General features: G+C 45.0%; 1 pseudogene; it reads left to right on the plus strand.

Annotated features, from left to right (window-relative positions):
• Positions 1 to 666: 666 nt before the first annotated feature.
• Positions 667 to 1,815, plus strand: LOC146435695 (uncharacterized; annotated as a pseudogene).
• Positions 1,816 to 21,902: the final 20,087 nt, after the last annotated feature.

Raw genomic sequence — 21,902 nt, forward strand, 5'->3', positions numbered from 1 at the left:
GCTAGAGCGACTGCTTCCTTCATACGGCACGCCCAATGGCCCCACCTTTGATTTACTGTTGGGTGAAGGGGATTATTGTAAGCCCCAGACACAAGCCCAGGAGATCCCTATGGATCTCCTAGTATCACTTGCTGGTGCCGCCGAACGGGTCCTGCTTGGTATCCCTCCGGCGGATGCCCCCACCATTCCCTACTTGGAGATTTTCCAGGGACCCGATGAAGCCTTTCCGAGCTTTGTTGACAAGCTCAAACATGCGATCAACAGGCAGGTCACTGACCACACCATTCAAGAGCAACTGCTCGTGGACGGGGCGATCACCCGCTCCAACACCATCTGCAAAGAAATCATCCTATCCCTCCCGCATGACCCTAGGCTGACCATCGCCCAAATGGTCAGTGCCTGTCGACGGCTGGCCGCCGTCAAGGCTCTCAATGTTAACACGAGCCAGGCACTGGCCCTCCGCAACACCTACGCCATGTGTAATCGCTGTGGCAAGCGAGGACACTTTGCAGCAGATTGCCCCACGCCGATCGAGGAAATCGCCAAGTTCTCCCGTTCTCCTGCCCCAGCCCGCGCCCAGCGCCCTTCCCCTGTGTCCCTTACTGATCCTTCCTCCCTTCCACCCCCCTTCCTCACTGGACAGGGAAACTGAAGCTGCAGCGCGAGATGCCGTCCTCGCGCTGCCAACAGCAACCGGCCGGCCTCGACCCCGCCAAGTTCCAACATGCGTGGGTCAAAGAGGACACTCAAATGACCGGACATGACTTTTTGGTGGTGAGACTTAAATGTGCCTTTAATGACATGCTTGTTCTTGCCCTTACAGACGCTGATGCAGGACCCAAGGGAATTTCCACCATCCCTTCCTTGGCCAGAGTGGATCCAGGGGGGTTCTTTCCAATCCAGATTCAAGTCGCCGACCCCCCTCTCGTCCTCTCTAGGGATCAGGTTGTGGCGCGGATCAAACTCCTCCCGTTCCACGCTATCCTCACGGATCGTCCGCTGGTCGCCTGGTCCGAGGCAGTTGGTAGGAATAGACCAATGCTCATGTGTGGTCTCTCCCAGAAAGGGGACTGTGTCTCCCTTACTGGAATGTTAGACACCGGTGCAGATGTCACGGTCATCTCATCTGCGAGTTGGCCGTCGACATGGACGAAGGAGCCTGTGGCTCAGTCGCTTCGAGGTGTGGGAGGATATGCTCCTGCGGAACGGAGCAAAGACTCCATCTTAATTGAAGGCCCCGAAGGCCGCATCGCCACCGTGCGGCCCTTCATCATTAATTCGGGATTTACCCTGTGGGGGAGAGATGCCATGTCTCAGTGGGGAGCCTGAGTAGAATTGGCCCCAGCTCGGGATTTTTGAATGGGGTCGCTGGTGAGCGCCCGACCCAGCCATTGAATTGGCTCACAGATACACCTGTCTGGGTCGACCAGTGGCCTTTGCCCATACATAAATTGAGAGCGCTCGAAGAGCTCGTGGAGGAGCAACTGGCGAAGGGGCACATAGTGCCCTCGACCAGTCCATGGAACTCGCCCGTCTTTGTTATCAAAAAGGCGGGAGGGACAAAATGGAGGCTTCTCCATGACCTCAGAAAAATTAACGAAGTCATTGAGGACATGGGGTCTCTTCAACCCAGGTCGCCATCGCCTTCAATGCTCCCGCGGGACTGGAAGATTGCAGTGGTGGACATCAAAGACTGCTTCTTCCAGATCCCCCTACACCTGGACGATGCGCCCAGGTTTGCCTTTTCTGTCCCCTCCACCAACCAGGAACGCCCAATGCGCCGCTATCACTGGTGAGTGCTCCCGCAAGGGATGAAAAACTCCCCCACCATTTGGCAGTGGTACGTGGACAGCATTCTGTCACCGGTGAGAGAGGTTGCAGGTGAGTCCATCATCATTCATTATATGGACGATGTATTGGTCTGCTCCCCAACTGAACCCATCTTGCGGACAACACTTTCCAGAGTCGTGGGAACCCTGGAAAGCGAAGGGTTTGAAATCCAACCCTCAAAAGTACAGGTGACCGCGCCGTGGCGATACCTTGGATCGAAAATTGAGGAGCGCACAATAACACCTTTACCGATCAAAAGAGCCAGATCCCCCGGTGGTTCGCCACTTTGCCAACAACTCACGAGCCAAGCTGAAAGAGGGCCCCCTTGTCCTGGTCAAGGAACCAGACTCCCTCAACATCGTTGGCCCCTTCCCTCTTATCATCTGGGGACGTGGCTACTGCTGCGTCTCCACTCCAGACGGCCACGGTGGGTCCTGGGCAAGTTTGTTAAACCGTTTCTTAAGGCAGGCCCCTACTCACCGCAACCTGAGAAAAAAGATGCCACCTCCGCGCATTGGCGCCGGAAAAAGAAGGCCGAGACACCGCCTCCGTCGCCTCGCCGCCTCCGCCCACGCGTTCGCAAAAGAACCATCTAAGCTTCAAGAAGTCTGTCTGGTCACTCCCTGTTCCAGTCTCACACTCCCCTTCCCCATCTTCCCTATGGCCTTCCCGTCCTCCCTCCTCCACCTACCCCAATCTTCATGGCTTCAGTTAACGCTGTTGTGTTTCCCTCCCCATTCAGTGGCAAAGATGCTGTTTACCATCCGTGTGTCGCATCTTCTCCTCGCAATAGTCATCGTCCCAGTCCAGCTGTGGGTCGTGAGGCAGTCTAGCTCCAATGTCTGGGTGACATTGGCCCGAGCCATGAACAAGGAGCAAATGTGCTTGTCCACTGATGCGGTCCGAGATCCGCTCTCGTCTGCCTTGGTGGGAGCCCCAGTACAGGTAGATGCGTTTCCGCCATCCCTCGTCTCCTTGTGGAGGTCAACTTTCGAATTGAAACAAAATGTCTATAAGTTCTACAAGGACCGCCAAGAATTTTCTCTCCCTCTTCCCATTCAAAACCCTCTTTTGCTGTGGCAGAAGTGGGTTGCGAGTGAGCTAAAGATGGAGAAAGAGCCCCATGAGTTTCAGTTGATTGGCTCTCTAAAAGCTCCTGCCTGTGTTCAATTTGACTACCAAACTCCGTACAAGTCAGATCAAAACTGTACCAGGGGCTGAGACAGGGCAATCCTAATTATGTTGTGAAAAATTGGTGCACCCATATTACCCACGTAAGAGCGCTCTTGTCTTCAAATCGGCATTATGCTCACCCGCTTCGGCTCCCTGAGGGAATGTTTCTAATTTGCGGAGAACGCGCCTGGGCTGGGGTCCCCTCTCACCTTGTGGGTGGTCTGTGCACTTTTGGTCATCTGACTCTTGCTTCTCCCAGCATGACCCACCTTCCGGTGTGGTCGAACAATTCGATCCCAAAAAAACCTCATGATGACGATTGCAGCACTGAAATTTATCATTGGAGTAAAGGAAAAAGAATAGCTGTGTCCGCCTTCCTGCCTTGGGTAGCTGCAGCCAAGGCCCTTGGGGAAGTTGGCAATCTAGAATGTTGGGTTTCGAAGCAAGCCAGGTTAACATCAGAGGCCATTGCAGACCTCCTACAGGATGAGCAAGTGACCAGGTATGCGACCTTGCAAAATAGAGCGGCCATCGATTTTTTGCTCCTTGCGCAAGGACATGGCTGTCACCAGTTCGAGGGGCTTTGCTACTTCAACTTATCCTCCAGAAGCCGCAGCATCCACCAGAGGCTCCAGGACATGGACTCTCTCATCAACAACATCACCTTTGAGAGTAGCCTCTGGTTTGAAAATACCATCGACGGTGTCCACAGAGAGGTGAACCCCACACTGTCTACTGTTGGAGGATGGGCCCATCAGCTGTTGCGAGGACTGGGACTGCCCGAATGGGGAGCCACCCTATTGAAAGACTGTTTTATTGTTTTAGTTGCGGTCGTTTTAGTTGCTGCTTCGTTTGCTTTGATTAAGAAATATTTAGTTCGCTAAATTCGGTCCTTATTTAGTAAAGAAGGGGGAGGTGTGGAGGTGCGGCGGCCCGATGCTGCAGATCCCGAGTCCCCAGGGCCGGCGGTCAACGTAGTCCACGAGGACGCTGCCGAGGATGCCTGGGACTCGGAGGAGGCCGGGCCGTAGACCGCTCTCTCCCTCCCCTGGAAAGTTTATCCTAAGTTCATTGGGTTAAAGTTTTGCTTCCCCGCCCCTGTCACCGCCCCTGTTGCTTCCCCTTGCTAGAATTTTCTGTTGCCGGGCTTCCCCCATTGGTTCGTTGTAGTCCACTTCCCAGTTGCTGTTTATTTGCTCCCCATCATATTGTACCGGAGCCCCGTTGGCTCCGCCCCTGCCGTCCCACCCTGAGAAACCCCGTTGTGCCCCTTAAAACCTTTTGCCCCTTTGTTCTCGGGGGGGTGCGTGGCTGCGCTACGAGACCCGCAGTGCTCTGCACCCGGCATCTCGGTGGTCTGCCCCACCTGGGAGCATTCCAGCGTGCCTCCCCGCTGCTTCTCCTAAATAAACCGCGCCCTGGAACCTCCCACCGCTTGGACTCTCTTTATCTCGGGGGGCGATCCGCGACTCCACCGCATCCCTGTCCGGCAGGCACCTGCCTTTGCTGTGGGGTTCCTGCCGCCCATCGGGCGACCCTGGGTCCCTGAAGTCGACTGCAGCAGCAGCCGGAGCAGAGAAGGATAGCGGGGAGGGCAGAAAGCCTGGGCCCCGGCAGAGCCCCTGAGCTAGCCGAAGCCCAGCCAGCCCGTGCGGGGCAAGGCGCGCCGGACCTCTCACGCGCCCCCGTACCACTTCAGCAGCCCAGAGTAGACTTGGCTGTCTTCCATCTAATACACAGTTTCTGGATAATTTGTTGCAAGACAAAGTAATTTCATAGCCTGCAGTGCTGCATCAAGTCTTTGCAAACCTGAATCAGCATTTGGGGGAAACTGTTATCAGAACAGAGGTAGTACATGCCCACTTCTCAGCAAATGTTTTATGTAAGAACATTTTCTCCTACATCACAGATTTCCCAATAAGTGCCTTATTTTTTTAAATTTATATGAGCAGGAGGTAATATTTTTTATTACCAAAATAATTTTTGATTCTGATAAAGTCAGATTAATTCACAGGTGGTTTAATATATAATCACCATCAACAGTTTGAATAATTTCATTGAATAAAAACCTCATTCTTCATAAATTCCTAGTATTTAATTATGATACAAGTGGTGGGAAAAGTCCAATGTCCATTGAAAGTGGTACTATATAAACCATTCAAGTGAATGGTTTGGTCTTTCAAAGAAAAATTAAGAAAGAATGCATTTCAAAACCACAAAAAACCTCTGGACATTGGAGAAGAGCCATTTAAGGAACACCAGCTGGGATGCCTCTGGGGTAGGGCAAAGCCATGGCCCTACTGGAGAGATTTCCAACAAACTGCAATGCATGTCCTAGTGTATATTATCATAGAAGAATTAAAAATATATCACTTCTACCTGATAGGAGGTAGGAGAGTAGACTCCTACTGGGAAATTTCTTGCCCAGAAAAAGGAATTTGGTCATGCAAACAATTAGCAAACTGGGAAGGAAAGCACAGCAGCTTTCCCAGTCAGTTTGCTGATGTATGGTTTTGCCGAGGAAATTAAAATAAAGGATTTCCCTTGGAGAGAATATTCATCTCTGTAACATGTCACTTGTGGCAATCTGAGAAATAAAGAAGACCAAACTTCCATATGCAGTATAATTAGAAAAAAGAGCAGTAAAGGCAAAAGTAAGGGGTCATTTATAATGTAATTGTCTAAAAATGGATTTCCAGGTATAAAATGCTAGGCTGTGCATTTTTAAATGTTCCGTTTCTGAAGTAATTTTCACTCTTAATACAACCTCTAATGATACAAGAAAAAGCTGGGAATGTAGATATTGATCTGTTTTCTGGGGAGTTTTTATCATATGCCTCCAAGGAAAGGAAGTTTCTGTTCACTTCTGCTGCACAACATCACCACCAAATTTTATTCTGCACAGACTGTGCAATTGGCATTAAAAAAGTTACCTCAGAATGTCTTTGAAACAGAAGAAAACAAACTGCTGTGCTTTGAACGCACTTTAATTTTGTAACTGGATAAGCAATAACTATCTGCCCACAAATAATGAAAGGTGTCAATGCTACTGGGAATAAATTTTTGGGAGCATCCACACAGGGACCAGTGAAAACCCATTTAAAGGTCTGCACAAAAATCAAAAGAAAATATTAAGTTACTGCTAAGCCTCCATTCTGCCTGGACTTATAACAAACAGCTCCTTCCTTAGTAAAGAGTTAGCATTTAAAACAACTGAAGAAAATACGTTAAAATAAGATTGCCAAATTTTATATGTTTTACCCTCTGTGCCTACCAACAAACGAAATATGTAACAATACTTAAATATAAACCTAGTCATTTTTTGAGGTCTTTTGGTATCAAGACACATTAAGGAGTCAAAGGAAGGTGTGGGGCTTTTTTTAGCTAAATGGCTGGCAACCTTCTGGCAGTGATTTTCTGTCACTAGTGATGAGGTACCATCCACTGAGACCCCACGGAAGCTCCTTACAACACATTGCTGAGGAATCAGTGCCCCAGCACTGAACAGCACCCTGTTGTTTCCAATGGACAAGGGTACATTAAAATAAAAGGGAGATTGTCTATATCATAGGGAATGAAGGCCTGCAATCTTTGCGTGCTGATACAGAAAACAAACTACCTATCAAGTGTGCAATTAAATATAAAGGATATTCAGAGTGCAGACAATGATTAGGTTTAGAATTCATGAGGGTCCTGTACTTTTAAGAGCCTTCCAACAACCCAAGTTAATCTAATTATTCACTTCTTTGGCATAAATCATGCTAATCAGAAACAGCATTTCTTAAAAAGCCAGAAAGATGAGAAATTACAGAAGATAAAGACTTTCTCTTGCTGTGGGCAACTAAAATTAGAGGCACTACAAAATGATATCTATAAATAAAGGCAACTTTACCTGAGTGACAGAACAGTAAGATAAAGGATCTGCTGAACCCATTTGTGCAAACTCTTGTTCACACTTAAATTCCTGTCTGCAGATGCAGAGCCATTTTGGGGGGGAGGCAAGATTGAACACAGATCAACACTTTCCATGACAGGGGCCATGTATTATTGATTTCTAGGAAATAGAGAGAGACCTCCTAAAGAACTAACCTCCCCTGCGTTCATATTTACAACCATTAGAATTGTAAGTAGGGTCTCGTTTATCAGGTTGTCTTACAGTAATGTTGCTAATTTACTTGCTGTAGTATCTAGCCAACAGTGTCACTGAAGATCTTTCAAACACATTACATGGAGGGACTATTTTTTTCCTGGAGATGGTTTTTTGGATTCCCCTTTACCCTGAGAGTTGGGGCGCTGAATGAGGTACAGAGGCTCGGCAGCCTCTCATCCCACTCCAGGGCTGGGAGGCCAGAGCTCAGAGACAGCTCCAGCAGGCACAGCTGACACCCAAGGAGCCAAGTTCTGGCAAAGAGTTGTATGAGAAGTGCCAGCAGGACGGGGCTTCCCCTTCCTCCTTCCCTCTTTTGGACCAGGACCTGCATTTACACTCAGGTGTTGTACAAATTTTCTCAGAATAGATTTATCAGATTGCTTCATTCTGGATGCCAGTAGGGCCACAAACGTGGGGTTTCTGCATCATTGGTACCTGTGGTGTCTAATGCTGAGACAATGTCCTCTGAAAAGGCACATTTCCCAGAAATGGAAACTCATACTTGATATGTCAAACAGAACCTTTTAATTGGCTGTTGCCTCACACCGCTGCATTTGTTAGTTTAACACCTCCATTCTACTGCCTCGCTCCCAAGGCTGAGCAGTCAGCGGGTAAGTAAGATATTTTGGAAATATGTGATGACACCTAGAGAAATAGGGATGTTTTGTCAGCCAGTGCCTATCTAATTCAAGGACAGAGATCAATATCAAGCTACCATTGTCTCATCCATCTTCTGACTAAGCTGTTCTACCACCACATTCCCCCCTTCTCTCTTCCAGAAAGATTTAAACTTTTTTTAGTCCCTACACAATGAAGATTACATTTTGCACCAAGAAGCAAATTTATTAGTTTATTAATAATGAGATTACTTCTTTTTCAAACTTGGTTTACTAGTTACATTGTTGGATGAAAACACCCTTCCCTGTAAAGTGATCCTGGCAGCCAAGTACCTCCGATCCTCTGAAAAAGAAAGGGATACTTGCTGCAAACAGGACACAGGTGAGGTGCCTTGGGCCAAACATCCATGTTATGCTTTAGTAACTGAACAGTCAGAGGAATTCATTCCAGGAAAGCAACCAGAGTCAATTCCATTCTGCAGCAGCAGGTCCAGAGTGGCACCCTCAAACCCCCAAACTGGTAAAAGACTTCCATAGGCCACAAATGAAAACTTCCATGTTTCCATCTCATCCCAGGCTCAGCTCTCGGCATTCTGCACCACTGCAGTGAGCCTTTGGTGGAAATTTTTTCCTGCCTCACCCAGCAGATTGGGCACCTCCTCCATTCTCATCTAACCCCTGTTTTCTGCCCATTATCCTCATGGAAGGCTTGTGGGGGAGAAGGGAATGGCTGCTCTCCATTCAGTATATGCAGAAGGAAAAAGTAACCTCTTCTGTGGAGACAGCTGGATCAATACAAAACCTCCCTGAGAGCACAAGCAATAAGGGTGAAAGCGTTAATTCCCTTGGATTTGGTTTGATACACTTTGCCTGGGACTTACACACAATGAAAAGCAGAAGTATGGACAACACACTAAAAAATCTGGAGTAAAAGCAAAGAAGGGGAAGAAAGAAACTCACTTCTGGTACAAAGAGGCTGAAAATTCTGAACAAATCAGCCAGTTTCTAAATTATTATAGCTGTTCTGCTCAGAGAGCATTCCACTGCAGGAAAGATATACAGGACTCCATTATTGATTTCCTTTTTGAAGAAATACCAATACCTGAAACATTGAGTTTTTACTCCCCAAGAGTACATTCTCTCTTTGTATATAAATAAAGAAAACACACACATCACAGAGAGATTATATAGCAGGCTTGCAAACACAGGGCTGCAAAAGCAGGATTCGTGCACCTCTAGGAAACCTTCATGGGATTTAATTCGATGTTCGCTCTGCTTGTCATGCTTCCAGAGGGACTCCACATGCCCTCTCAGAAGACAAATCCTGGTTTTACCCTCCACTTCCCTATAAACTGCCACATCAATAGACAATGGTGACACATCAGCAATTAAAACACCTCCAAAGTTAACTCTTTGTCATGGCATATAGTCCCTGAGTCTTCCCATCCCCTTTAGTGTGCTTCCCAGGCTTCCCATCAATGGCATCTCCTCTATCCTGTTTTCTACAGCCAGATTCTACAGGCTTCCTCAGTTTTGCTGTCTCTTTCTCCATATGATAAAGGAAAGCGTACACTTCCAACCTTTAGCATTATGGTCAAGCTAGTCCTTGTTTATCCTGAGTTGTAAATAGCTGGTACAGATCCAAGCATATAAATTTTGTCTTAGTTGATTACAATAAATCCAGCTCAGTTCTCTCGAATTACTGAACTTCAAGGTATTGATTGGTCTATTTTATTATAAGCAAAAGTACCACAAATCTGGTAAAAGTTGCTACAGGTATTATTAGTAATAATTCATTCTATGGTTTCCACGATTATATTTCAAACCACTTTCCCATTGCTGTTTCTTCTTGAGAAAAGCAGGCAAGTTGTTCTATTAACTGAAAACTCCATCTCCAGCTCATGCTTAGCCTGGAGTTATTTATTGGACATTTAGCTCAAGTAATTGAGTGCAAAAAGTGCTTTACAGAACCTCATTACCACATGTGAAAGATAATAGTGAAATCCCCATTGCTTTCAAGTGGAATTAACCACTATTCGAATAATTTATGTCAAAGGGTACCATTTGTAAGGTACAATAAAATGTGATATACACAAAGTTAATTGGCAGCCTGAAGATCAAACAATATTGTGAACTGAAATACAATCACTGCAGAAATTGGAAATTAATTTCACAAAAATCTTGCTCAGGAAGCAGTATTTTGGAATTTTGCCTTATTGCCAAGGCATCAATATCACTTGCCTTTACCTTTAGTTGTTGCAGTTCTAGTTTACTCTGAAATCAGGTATATTCACGTAATACCAAGTATGGCTGCTACTCTTTCCTCATCCTCCTGCCTGCCTCCAGAGCAGACTCCCTCCAAAGTCCAGAGGCATAGGAAAAGCATTCTTCTGGATAAAACACATCTCTTGCCACTATATGGGATGGGAACTGTAAATGCTGGTCTTGGATAAGAACAAAATCTTTGGAGAAAACAGAACTATTGGAGCAACCAAGCCTTGGCATCTCAATATTTGCTTAAGTTCAGCTAATAGCAGTAAGTAGTGTCAGCTGCATGGAAAAGTGGGAAAGTATCTAGGGGTTACAGGGACCTTTTGCTCCCAAAATACGAGCCTCAAGGATCTGGTTCATAAACAATCTGCCTTGGGGGCATATGGTGAAGAATGGGAAAAGGAAGGGAGAAAATAGCAGAACCAGGTGACAGCAGGCAGCTCTACAGGACTTTCTCAGAGCATGGGTAAAGCCTCGAACTCTTGAAGTATGGAAAATATTCCTATATATGCAAGGCTGAGACACTAAAGGATGGAAATGAGCAGCAAGCACAGCTGAAAAAGTGGAGATCAGTTCTGGGAGAACACCCATCTGGAGGAAACCTGCCTGCCACAGAGGAATCCCAAGGACAACAGGGGGGACTTATCCCAAAGCCATTCACCAGCCATGCTGCCAGTCCACACACTTAAAGGAGGCAGTAGAACTCAAGAGTTTGGGATGAAAGATCAAAGAGGCAAAATGCAGTCCTCAAGATCCAAAAGGACCATTAATGTAGCTTATGGAAATAGGGCTGCATGTGTCCTCCTGGGCTTAATCATAGGATAGAACTGAGGGCAGGCTGGGGACAGCCTCAGCCCCTTCCTGATCCTGAAGGAGAAGCAGCTCTGTGCACTGAGAGTCTCTAGTTCTGCCAGCTGAGTCTGGAGAAGGCAAGGAGAAAAGGTAGCACCCAGTCATGGAGCTGGCTGCCTGTTTGTCCCAGGAGAAATCCTCTTCCATGCCTTGCAGAGACTGGAGCACAATGTGAGCTGGTTGAGAGCTGTGACTGAAAGTGTCTTCAGAGCTTGCTGAAGGAGAAAAGGATGACTGCAGGGAAGAGGACATGGGGAGGGAAAAACATATAGAAAAAGAGGAGGGAAAAGAAAGTGGTCCAGAAATGTGGCTAGCACAGACCGTTCTCATGGGAACTTTTTCTCTTTTCTTCCTGTGTTTTATAAACAAAGATAAAGTTTGGATGTTATTAAAAACAGTTTCTCGGATGTGGACAGTTCAGGCCTGGCCAATCAGGCCTAGGGGGAGGCTTCGAACTGACCAATCCGGGTGACCTCTGAAAAATCTATAAAAGTTGGAATTGAATAATAAAGGCTCTCTTTTTTATGCCATGCTAAGAATCCAGGTCTGCTTTCTCTGCTAGCGGCTCAACAGCAACACAGAAAGGTCAACATTGTTTTGAAAATTCTAAAATAGAGATATGAATGTCCCAAACACTCTGCATTTCTTGCATTATTTTTGCAATACAGCAAGAGGGAGCACACTGGACTGATTTGGCTAATTCATACTTACCTTTTCTTGCCTTATCACAATTTAGAGATTTTCACTCTTTACCCTGTAAGATGGAAATATAGATAGAAAACATGTTCTCATTTACATACCTGACATTTTATCCAGCAGTCTGATCGTTCTAATAGGCTCCAAGTCTAATTTTCCAGTCACTCTTTTTTTTCCTTATTAGTGTCTCCATGGTCTAATTTTCTCAGTGCAGGTTATTATTATAACTGACTCATGTTAATGGAGTAGCTAGGTGGTAGAGTGTAGCTAATTTCCCTTTAACCTTGTTGAGAAAACGGTCTTTTCTTTCCTTGAGGCTTGACTTTTCTTTCTCTCAGGCCCACATATACAGACACAGGCAGATTGCTCTGCAATGAAAATGTCCAGTCTGTGTTCTGCAAATGAACTACAAATCCACAGTCCAAACCCACATGGAGCAACTTCATAAATCCCACAGCTCCTAATTGGGCCACACTCCCAGCTTTCAAAGCCAACAGGAATTTCCCAAACGAAGCCAGATCTTTGCCTAAGTTCTTATTCTGAATTCAGGGAAGTGATCACATTATTGGAGCTCACTGCTCTGTGCTGTTACAGCGGGTCTGGAAGCTGTGGGGCAGGGGCTGAGGGTCCATGTAAAATAGTCACACTGTCTGGCTGTCGTGCTGATTTCCTTGCTGGTAATTCATTGCTATCATGTTTCCTGGACTCATTTGCAGGCACCAGCTGCCAGTGGGAGTTTTACATTTAGCCATAGGAAACAAATGCATCTGGACAACAGATTTCTTACAGCTTTCTCTGGCATCCAACATAACACTTTTAGGGGATAAAAATTTATATCCAATTAGCATCTCCGTATGGAATTCTTTCAAACATTTCACCTTCCAGGAACTTCCATCTTTTCCCCCATTTTCTTTCATGCAATCAGACAGATTCTCTACCCTCATAACCCCATTTAGCAGCATTTCACCTTAGGCCAAGAGTTTTCAAATTCACAAGGTGAGGAGTGACACCAGAACCAAATGACATACAGTCATCTCAGAGCTGTTCATAGCTTTCCAAAATATCCAATTACCTTTCTTGTGTAACAGTCCACAAAGGTTTATTTTCATGTTCACTAAAGCTGCCAGAAAACAATTGCTCTGGAGCCACCGATGTTTATGGGTCTGCACCAGCTCACACACATGGATGAGGTTCCCAAGTGCTTGTTTGGGCAGGGGGATTTTCACGTATAAAATGTGCCACCATCAAGGCCACAGACATTGACAAGTGTCCTGTTCTCAAGTATTAAAGAGACTTCATGCAGGAGGACTTCATGCTCTACTGATGTGTCCCCAGGTGTTCTCAAAGTCAAGCTGATCCTACCCTCTGGGTGCCAGTGTGGCTTAACACGTTCATCTTGAACACAAAATGTGCAAAAGCACCCCCGTCATAGCCAGCATCACCTGCTGATCTCAGTGCAGCACCAGAGCTCTGCAGTGCTGAGCCAGTGCCCATCAACCTTTCATTGGAACCTATTCCAACATGAAATTAAGGATTTCATAGTAATTGGACATCAGAGAATTTCCATAAAACCAGTGTCTGCTACTGTTATTTTTGTGCATTCACAGTTTCTGTAGGGTGAGAGCAGAATTTATAGTGCTCTGATGAAGCCATCATCAGGGACAGGGCTTCATCCTTCCAGCTGGATTTTCTGACACATTCCAGAGGCAATTACAGCACTGACGACCTGGATGGTGGTCTGTGTCTATCAGAAGAATGCCCTGGCTTTTTAAACCAGGTTAAGCTATTACTCCTCTTGCTCCAACTCTGTTACAGTATGTCTGGCAATCCTAGGCTAATGCCCCAAATCCTAAGATTTCCCTCAGACACACATCTATCTACCAACACACTGCCCACTGTTAGGAAGGTCCTTGGCAGAGCTCAGACACTGCAAAGCTTAGTGCTGATGTCCTGGACTTGACCTGTCCAAGCTGCCACCTGGACTTGCTCTCTCAAAGAAAAATGATCCTTTCCTACCTGAGATTAAATTATGGAGTTCGGCTTCTTTCATTAGGTTTTAAATTAAGATTTAAGCAGTCTAGAACCTCCCCTTCCCACACCCATTTAGCAATCAGAGCACCTACAAACAAAAGCAATAGCTTTTTGCATCTAAATCACTTTATCTTCTGGCAAAAAGGAAAAAGAAGATAAGATAAAGAAGATAAAGCAGATAAAGAAGATAAAAGATAAAGAAGATAAAGCACAGCTTTGGCCCTTCAGGTCCAAACCATGTATTTTTCTGTGTTGGTGACAATGGCCACAAACTTTGTACATTCCACTAGCACTCCCATGCTACAGAGAAGTGACATAAAGGAAGGCAGTCTCTTCGCTAGTGCATTAAAACTTATCCCACAATGCTGCCCTGACAGGGCATCCACATTATGCCCATGCAGCCCCTGTATCTGCCAGGATGGATTACGATCCATACTGTGCATGTGAGGTGAGGCATGTGCCCACTGAGAGGCACTTTGATAACCATGCTTTTTTCTTAGGGCTTTAGATGCTTTGTGTTGTTCTAAGCAGGCTACAATGTTGATGTTTCTTAATTACGGAAGGACATTGAGAACTGCAAAATCTGAGACCTGGAAAATCATGATCAGAAAAGAGATGCTGAGGGAACTAGAGTTGCCCAGACTAAAGAACACCGAGGCAAGATCTTGTAGAAAATGCAGTTGGTGAACAGGAAATAATAAACTTTAGGTAGGACAAGAAGGAATAGTTTTGAAGTGGGACAAGGGAAATTTTCATCAGGCGTTAGGAAAATAAAACAAACTAGATATGGATAGTGAAACACTGGCAAAGATTAGTTAGAGATTGTTCTTGGAGACAGAGCAGCCAAGACAAGTACTGTGGCTGGGGGAAGCTGCCTGTATGCCTGCCCAACTCAGCTTTTATGGTATCCACACCTCTCTTATGAGAGAGATGAGAGGAGGCAAATAAAAAAGTCATCAGAGCACACACAGTGAAATCTGACACTAAAACTATGGGGGGTTTAGTGTACACATGCAAACATGCTCAGAACTGTTGTAACTCTTAACTTTTCTGTGCTGGAATTTGGCTGGAAATGACAGTTTGGTATTACATGCATGAGTACAGTTCCTCTCCTCCGGGAGCATGTTATCAGCTGTATTATCTTTGCCTTCTGGTTAAGATGTGTAGGGACTTAATGTTGGTAATTGAAAAATGAAATTACCAATAAAAGAAAAATCCAAATATAAACACAATTGTATTGTCTAACCCACTCTTTTTATTATCTCATCTCTCAGTCTGTTTGACAGTTGGTATTTTGCCCCCGTGGTACACTTTACTCAGACAAGGCTCTGCTTTATTGTGGACTTACTGTGCACTCATCAGCTGAGGAGTTCATAGCAGGCTCACTGTAAACACAAAACAAGATGGGCAGAAGAGCAAGTTACTCACAAGCTCACTACCGCAAGAACAAGATACTTTTCTGAGGTATATACATGTTTACAAATGCAAAAAGTGGTGTTATCCACTAGGTACTGAGCAGACTATCTATCCAAATCACAACCTTCTCTGAATCTTTGAAGCTTAAATACCTTTTTGAAATTTTATCCTACATGTTTAATTTTAATCCTACCCAAATATCTCTATTTAAGCATATTTTATGCATTAATTCCATTAACTTAGCTTCCCCTGACCTCTGCAGTGAGGATTTAATGAAGCTCAGGACTAGTCTCTTCTGGCAATCATTCAAGGGTAACACCTTGGAGTACAATCACCCTCAGATCACAAGGGTTGCAGTAATGTATTTCAGCACTGTATGTTAACTCAAGTGACTTTCACAAATGCAGTTCCAAATGAACTGAAACATGGATTATTCCCTGATGCTTGCCTTAATCACTGATTAATGGAAAACACGCTGGCTTTTATGTATAACGCACACTTTCCTCATCTCTACATTTAACTGCCAGCCATGCTAATATCAAATATTTTTTCCTGAGGCAAGAATAAAACATTGGTTTCTCCTGCTCAGTTACATGAAAGTATGATGGGTACTGGAACATCCAAACTCTATACCCTTTGGGCCAGCACTTAGTGATGCTGCCAGCAAGAACTCTCCCAAGAGCCACAGCTGTGTCCAGTTCCAAAGGGCCCGAAGTGCCAAGCACTCTCACCCCAGCATTTCTAGAGCCCCACGACCCACTCCAAAGGCTCTCTGACCTGTAAGGACTTGTACAGATGGAGCCTTCCAACACCAGGACATCGTTTGTTAGTTAGTGCAAGAACTAAGAACAATTCAGCACTTAAAATGTAAGCACTTTTTAATAAAATACAACAGAAGTCATTAACAACATCCATCTTCCTTCAGAAAACCATGACAGCAACATACACCTTTCTTTATATATTTCTTAGTTTTGAGAAGTTATTTTCACAAGAGCATTCATTTTTTTATGAAAGAAAACTACAGTCAGAATACTTTGACTATGCAGCACTGTCCATCAGGGACACGGGGAGATAAACCAACCTGGCTACCTGTATTTTTGTCTCAGCATCTTGTTGTCAGGGTTGTATTTTCAATTTGAAAAAGACTTGAGGCTTACTAAATGCATAAAATCATGGTTCAGTATGGACATACGTATAATTAGTTGGAACTCCTCATTCCAAAGCCTATGATTCAATGTGTCCTTAGCAGAAAAACAGGGATTCAGTCAAGTATTAGAGGAAAAACCTTGTGAAGGATGGAGGGACACCAGAAGGAAGCCTCTGATTTCTTGTCTGCTGCCAGGCAGTTGCACTAGAGGGTCATTGTGGGTCCCTTCCAACTGCCACAGTCTGTTCTATTCTGTTCTAGCTCTGACACTCAAACCACAGTGAGGGATTTAAAACATTTCACCTGGAAAGGTGACATTTTACTTCAAGCTTCTTTAAAGGCCAGATCTCCTCACCACTTTCTGATTAAGAAAATCCAGAAAGAACTTTAATCCTTGGCTGAGTCTAAATTTGGGGCAGAACAAATCCAGATTTCTAGCTGCTTTTTCACGGAAAATACTTTCCCTTGTGTATGTATGTATGACTTCCCTGAAGTCATCTACAGTCTCATACAGTTTTGTGCCTTCTGCTAAAATCAGAGGTCGTACAAGATTCCCAATTCTTACCAATGTAGAGTTCTGGGTTAATGAAGTCCCCAGGTGGGTTAATGAGGACCCACCAGGAAATAAGTAACCTACCTCAGGATGGTGTCCTTCTTCTACAAAATTTGTAAATAAGTTTTTCTGTTATCCTAGGATTAATTTCAGACAGCTGTGGCATGAGCACAGAAAGGAAAGAGAAGTATATCTAGTTAAAAAGAAAGGAAAAAATGAATGGAGATGGTGGATCAAGATTGCATTGTGAAGAAGAAGACTGCTAAGGAAAAGGAGAGAGACCCAGCCCGGCTCTGCTGGATGTCAGTATCCTTGAGGAGCCCCCTGGCCCTGATTCTCAGCTTAAATCCAGTCCTTTCTGCTGACCTGAGCAATGAGCTGAATGAAATATGAGCTGCTTTCTCTCAACAGGAAAGCTAAAGGTGCTGATGAAGGCTCAGGTTTTGGCTTTATGGATATTTAAAGGACTCAAATAAAAGATAAAAATAAAAGATTGATTTTAAAATATATCTGGTATTGTGCAAGAGCTTTGGTACCTCAGTGATCTTTTTACTGCCTTCTATCAGAGAACACACATGGGGCATTTTCAATTACTTTAATTACGTGTCAGGGTTATTGATGCACTGAACCCTGGCAGACATTCCACAACATTATCTTTAATCACTGGTGTTTCCTTATCTGTGTTCCAAGGAAAACCATTTTCAGTTATTTCACTGGATAAAAGGAGAATGAAATACAGCTTTTAGACTGAATTTTAAAAGATAAAAAGCTCAATTTTCTCATTCATCATAATAAAATAACTATCACACTGGCATTATTTGCCTTTGTAAAACTTTTATAAAATCTTTCTGGCATAACAGTAGGACTAAAGCTCCCGGAGTTTCTTTAATACCATACAAGAGACCTTGAATCCCAGAAATTCAAGCATGAAAGAATACAACAGAAACACTACCTCTGCTACCCATCCAGACAATCTGCAGATGCCATGGAGGAAAAAACCTGAGCTGGTTATATGAACTGCCTTCCTCCTTCTCCCTGCAAACCATCAGGACAGACAAAGGTCCTGAGATGAGATATCAGTGCCAATCAGCACAGGCCTACCAAACCCACATTGTGGTCACTGAAATGCAGATACTTGATTGGCAGAGGGTGAAGTGCTGCTCTTGGGTAGAATACTGGGCACTCCCCTAATGGCATCCCCAGTCTGTGCCCAACGGCCCCAGCACAATGTGAAGTTGGATGGCAACAAAAGGACTTCATCTTGGAGGGACTGCAGAGCTAACCAGGAGTCCTGAACCAAACCCTGCATGTATCCCTTCAGACTCCTGCAAAGGAAGCATGTGATGGCACAGAGCAATGAAGGAGAGGGAACAGCTGAGGGAATTGCTGAGGGGTCAATACACCCCAGGGAGCAAGCAACAGGAGCCAAATCTGATTGTGCTGAGAGAGCAGCAGAGGGCAGGGGATGTTCACACTGCATTTCTGTCCAGCAACCTCAGCCAGGGGCTGGCCATGTCCATGCACAACACATGGACTGAGTCCTCTCTTCCACCAAGGTATATTGTGTAGGACAGGCAAAGAAAGTAAGACAGAAAACAGGATGCATTTATGTAGCAGTGAATAATTCAGTATCTTGATAGCTCGTTTTGGTAAGTGGTACAGGATTTGCATATTGTACAGGTTCAGAGTTAAGCCTGTTCTTGTGAAGGATGGTCAATTTATGACCACTATATATTCAATTTATGCAACGAACTTTTGTCCAGTAAGATGTTCTACAGCTCTTATTGCACAATGCCAAAGGTAAAGCCTATCTTGGACTTCATGTAGAGCTCTATACAGGATGTCTGTCAAAAAATCAAATTACTTCTACAGCCTTCTGAGTCCAGCCACCTTCCAGGGTTTCACCAGGGGGAAACACCAAACTCAAAGGAGGCAGAACCCACTCTGAGCATAGAGCATAACTTAAGCAGTTTCTGCTCTTCAGCTGGAAAGCCTGCTCTCTCTAAAACGTAGATAGAAATTTACATTTTACTAGGGAAACACCAAGCAGCTGAATGATCCAGCCCTGTGTATGACACACTGCTGCACAAAAATCCTGGAACAGTGATGTCTGCCCCTGCAACAGCTAGGATTCAAAATTCTACCTCATTACTTACTCCTAAATCACCCTGCAGTACTTGTGCTATAATGACTACAAAACATAATTCTGCTCCAAAACAGATTTTTTCCTCTCTTAAGCTCAATACTATGATTAGAGTTGTTCCAGTTTACAAGGGACAAAAGAAACAAAATGTCCATAGCTTACTGCACGGATCAGCTGAATTACAGTTCCCTTGTTTTCATCAGCCTGTCAGCACCACCAACCCACAGTCCACCACAGCTCTCCTGCAGCTGCACTCCTGCTAGTTGCCAAATACAATTTTTGTGATTGCCTATGACCAGAGGTTTCCTGCACTCCTAGGCATACAATTAGGGGTATTTTCCTTTTTCCCAGGCTGCCTGTCTTGTTTGTAGTCTGATAACACCCTTGCTGAGGCAGAGGGGAGAAGCCAGGAAACATCCCAGTCCTGATGACTGGAGAGCTATCCAATATCCAGAGAGAAATGCTGCAGCCAGTAGGCACAGGGGTCTGCCAGTCAGGAATTCTGCCTGAGATGACACTCGGTCTTCTTTCAGGTCTGTGTTCCCACCTGCAGCAATGTTAAACACAAACAAAACAACAAGAAAATCACAAGGGGAAAAAAAAAAAGCACCAAATCCCAAAGAAAGCATAGTTCAAAATTCTGCAGCACAGCTCTGCATGATGATGAGTTAGGCTGAAGCAATGGGAATGGTACTTCAACATACTGCATCATTTCTCAGATGCTGAGTAATGCAGTGAAGGAGTAAGAAGAAAACAAATACACAGATCAAGAACAAAATGTTGCTGTGGAGCTCTGTATGGGGTTTGCATGGCTGGATTTTGAGGCTACAGGGGTGTGGCAGGACAAACACTTCCCCCCTTCTCTCTCTCCCCGTTTGCTGGCCGGAGATCGATGGCTCAGATTAAGTCAATAGCTTAATCCGGACTATCAATGCTGGCATCTGGAACTCAGAGTGAGACACTGAGAGAATGTGAAGAATTTTCAGGTGACCGCAAATACACACTCTTTTCCCTATAAAACACCACAAAAATCTCAGCAAAAGTAGAAGCTTTCTACATGGACATTGGAGCGTGAAGTAAAAGCTTTCTCCCCTGAGCTTGGACGCAGGCTCTGTGGTTACTTCCCCGAGGGATTGAGAGAGGATCTGGTGCATCCCCAGCTCCAAAAATTGGATTGGGTAAGAAGCATTCAGTTTCCTAAATTGTATTCTTCTTTGCTAGCTACAATAATATTAATAGGTACCTTTTTCATTCTCAGCGCTGTATTGTTTTAATCTCCCTATTTTGGGCACATATATATACATGTTTGTTTTAGCTATGAATAGCTTTTCATGTTTTGTGTAGTAAAATTTGTCTAGTTCTTTGTTCCGTTCTCACCTGTGTCTAATAAACCATAATCTATTTTACATTAGACATAAATCGGCTGTCTTTATACGAACTTGTGAGTGACACTGGGTTTTGACGGTGCTGGTCACTGAATAGGTTTGGTCACTAGTTGCCATAGGCCAAGGCAACTGGTAAAATCTATATACCCTCTGTTTCCACTCGTGACAAGGGGTGGCTTTTGTGAAAAGCTGCCAGATGCCCCAGTGTCTGATGAAGCTAACACCAGCCAATGGACCCACATCTCCAGGATGGACCTGCTGCTGGCCAAGGCTGGGCCCAGCAGAGATGGCAGTGACACCTCAGGGATAACACAGGTAAGAAGGGAAAAGTTACTGTACAGGAACAATAGCAGTCAGTGAAGAGAGGAGGAAGGATATGTGAGAGAACAGCTCTACAGACACCCCGGACAGGGAAGAAGGAGGGGCAGGAGATGCCCCAAGCATCAGAGCTAAGGTTCCCCTTCAGCCTGGAGAGCAGCCCATAGTGAGACAGTTGTACCCCTGCAGACCATGGTGGTGCATGGGGGAGCAGAGATCCAACTGCAGCCCATGGAAGACTCCACACTGGAGTAGGGGGATGCATAAAGGGGGCTGTGACACCCTGGGAAGCCCTGAAGGACTGCATCCCAAGGGAGTGAACCACACCAGAGCAGTTCATGAAGAACTGCAGCCCCTGGGAAGGACTCACATTGGAGAAGTTCATGGAGAACTGGTCCTGTGAGAGGGACCCCACGCTGGAGCAGGGCCAGAGTGGGAGGAGTTCTCCCCAATGAGGAAGAAGAGGTGGCAGAGACAACACATGAGGGACTAACCTCAGCTCCCATTCCCTGTCCCCCTGCACTACTGAGGGCAGAAGGAAAAGAAATCAGGAGTGAGGTTGAGACCAGGAAGAAGGGACAGTAGGGGGAAAGGTGTCTTAGGATTTAAGTTTTTATTTCTCATTATCCTACTCTGATTTGGTCAGTAATAAACTGATTTCCCAAGTGAAGTTTGTTTTGCCCTGACAGTAACTGGTGAGGGACCTCTCCCTGCTTGATTCTGACCCACAAACTTTTTGGTGTATTTTCTCTCCCCTGCCCAGCTGAGGAGAGCAGCTGAGAGTGGCTTTGGTGGGCACCTGGCATTCAGCAAGGGTTACCCCCCACAGCCCCCTCAGTGCTCTGAATGATTTCTCATTTTCACATTACAGCAACTCTGCTTCGCAGAAAAAACAAAAAAAATTAATCGCCAAGACTAATATATGCCTAGCAATGGGAATTTTCTCATTAATATTACTTTTTGTTAACAAACAAGTTCTTATCTTTTCTAATGACTTTTTAAGTACCATCAGTGAGGACACTGCCACCATCCTGAAGTCATCCAAGCCCCCAACTGGCTAGTGATCTCACAAGATTTTATAGGTAGTTCATGTATCCTTAAACAGAATGAGCTTTTGAACACAGCACAGTGCAGGGAAGGAAGAGACCTCCACATATTGCACAATCCTCACCAATCTTTCCCCCTCAACAGCAATATAATTTCCAGTTCTCCCAGCAGCAGCATCCTCATTTCATTTATAGAACAGTAATTCCCACCCACCATTCATTAATTGTTCAAATAGAAAAGGATTGTGTTATGCATCTGCAAAGGTGGAACAGA

Source organism: Lichenostomus cassidix, chromosome 6 (genome assembly GCF_008360975.1).
Source record: "Lichenostomus cassidix isolate B80296 chromosome 6, HeHo_3.0, whole genome shotgun sequence".
Classification (NCBI taxonomy): domain Eukaryota; kingdom Metazoa; phylum Chordata; class Aves; order Passeriformes; family Meliphagidae; genus Lichenostomus; species Lichenostomus cassidix.